The following is a 2803-nucleotide window of genomic DNA, read 5'->3' on the forward strand; positions in this document are numbered from 1 at the left end:
ATATTAGCATAATTTTGTTTCAACTAGAAAAAAAAATTGGACAGATAATCTAAGTGTGGATCCAGTTTAAAGGTCCGTATTCACGGCCCGATTTTGGGGAGAGATGTGTGCTGAGCGAACTGCTCAGCACACATCTCTCCCCCCGCTCAGCACAGCGTGATGTGTGCTGAGCGTACGGGGGGTGGGGGGGGCGCTCATTTCACCCCCTGTGTAGGGCATTCTGTGTGTATCCAGCTTAACAGGTGTGAGCATCATACAACTACTGACTTGCGAGTAACTATACAGCAGCTCCATACCTTGTGACTTGAAGAAACACCAGTTAACCCCGGGAATGCTGCAGTCAAAGCAACAATTCCTCTTCTTCAATTACCATTTTAATAATAGGGTAAAGAAAATGAAGTGGATTTTAGAAAGAAAATAATACTGTCAATATACTATTAAAACAAATTAAAATGGTAAAAGTTATTGTACTTTAAGTAAAAATAAAAGAGACAAAATATCAATCCCAGTTTTGGATTACTTTAATTAACAAAAAAAATGCATATAGCAGAGGATAGTTTCAATCTGCCTACCTCTGGGTTATGGGCCCAGCATGCTTCCATTGCAGTACTCTGCTGCACATGTAAGTGCAAGAGATCCTGAAGCACTCACTCATCATGGGAAAGTACCAATGTGTTTCTTCGTTGGTTGATGGAAGAAACATCTTACAAAAACTCTCCAGATTATTGACTTTTTAAAGTTTTTCTAGGAAACGTTTTAGATGAATGCTTATTAGCCTTTGTCAGTATGGACTTTTGCAAAGTGTCTCTGTGGCGCAATTGGTTAGTGTGTTTGGCTATTAACCAAAAGGTTGGTGGTTCAATCCCACCCAGGGACGTAATTAACCTTGTGATCAGATTTTGGTGATATTAAGTAGACAAGTCAAAATTTCAAACCTCCTCTTATGGTGTAGGGTACATGGCCTTCTCTGATGTAATCAGAGTTAGATTTGATTCAGTGATTTTATAAAAAACAGCTAGGAAGCACAATTTAGCAGTGGGTTGCAGAGAAAAAAAATATGCTGGCAGAAAAATCCAATCGAGTGATTAAACAGCTCTTCATTTTCTGGCTTTATTTTTATGCTAACAAATTTGTTCTCTGAAAAGTGTCCACAAAGCCAAGTCTCTGATTAACACCTTTGTAAGGATGGTTTTTCACCTATTACTAAATTAAACTTGCTTCATTGGAAAGGCAGCAAGATGCATCCTCATTTCAATGTCTACTGAAATAATACAAGTTGACACCAGGAAACATTAACGCCACTGCATCCTTGCTGCTTTCTCATGTGGAAGTCTGTTTAATGTGAAAACAAATGTGTGTGTTTTTTTCAACCTGGAAGCCCAACATCGATTAAGATCGATCTTAAATAGACCCCTGGGTTTTAAGGATAACCATGGTTGAGTCCAATGGTTAATTCACATTGACCGAAGTTCTAATTAAGTCACCTGTGCTCAAGCATGATATCCTTAAAATCTGGATTGCAATGACAGCATTTTGGAACTATGCCTAAGGGTTTAATTTTTACATTTATCCACTGACAATAAATCTACCTACAATATCCCTGTAACTGTTATGATTACAGTATTTCACTAAATAATTTAATTTGCTGAACCTTCTGTAAAAAGAAATATTAAGCTGCTGTAATTCCCAGATGCAGCAAATTTGTTAGCTAGTGGGCAAAACCATGTGCACTGCAGGGATGGGGGGGGGGGGGGGCAGATATAACATTTGCAGAGAGATTTAGGTGGGTTATATTGTTTGTGTGCAGGGTAAATACTGGCTGTTTTGTTTTTACACTGCAATTTAGATTTCAGTTTGAACACACCGCACCAAAATCTAACTCTCTCTGCACATATTATACACCCCCCCCCCTGCAGTGTACATGGTTTTAGCTAATAAATTTGCTGCTGTGATCAGATCTGAGTTAAGCCCTATGTATTTGGCACTGGCAAAGGGTTAGAGGCCTTGCTGTAGAGCTCACACCTTTCTTATCATGCATTGTAATATTTCCTATGTCCTGATGTTGTGCTCTCTGCTCCATCCAAGTAAACAGCAATGTAGCATGGCTATCAAAGAGCGTGAAGATTGCAGATTTCCTGGGATTAATGCTAAGGAATGCTATTCCAGAGGCTGCTGCTTTAATTCAAGTGTCACTGGGGTTAAATGGTGTTTTTACCTTAAAAACACAGGTAGAGTATATAGTACAGTGGTAAAGTGGGAGCATGTAGTGCTATTGATTACAGATTTGATGGAGCTTAAACATGGATAAGGTCCATGGCTCTAAGAGTTTATCTTGTGTATCCTTTATTCTTAGTCATGGTCAGATAAGATTAGAAAATACCATTTAAGTGGAAATTTCCTGTTAGCTGTTTTTCAGTTTGCTCAACTGTCTGATTAACTGGTCCTAAAAAAGGACCAAAGGAGCTAAATTGCCCTGTGAGCTAGCTAAATTGCCCCAGTTAAAAAAAAAAAAAACTAAGCTGCTGTAATTCCTGGATGTTTCCTTACTGCATCAACAGGAAGTGACAAGAAACAATGTAATGTGGAACCGTACAGCAGAAGGGATTGCGGCTACCCCACAATAAGTGCAGCGGAATGTAAGAAGAGGCATATACAGTGTGGTGTGGCTGTAGATGAGCTTAGTGGTTTCTGTTAGAGTTCTTCTACTTCTAACTACTCGTACATAAATGAGTAAGCCGCCGATTTATTAAACCTGGTGAAATGATAATTTGCATGGTGATAAAGTACCAGCCAATCAGCTCCT

General features: G+C 39.0%; 1 non-coding gene across 1 annotated transcript; it reads left to right on the forward strand.

Annotated features, from left to right (window-relative positions):
* Positions 1-803: 803 nt before the first annotated feature.
* Positions 804-877, forward strand: TRNAN-AUU (transfer RNA asparagine (anticodon AUU)). The gene has a single exon. It is a non-coding gene; the product is annotated as a tRNA-Asn (tRNA).
* The last annotated feature ends 1926 nt before the right edge of the window (positions 878-2803 follow it).

Source organism: Pseudophryne corroboree, unplaced genomic scaffold (genome assembly GCF_028390025.1).
Source record: "Pseudophryne corroboree isolate aPseCor3 unplaced genomic scaffold, aPseCor3.hap2 scaffold_192, whole genome shotgun sequence".
NCBI lineage: Eukaryota > Metazoa > Chordata > Amphibia > Anura > Myobatrachidae > Pseudophryne > Pseudophryne corroboree.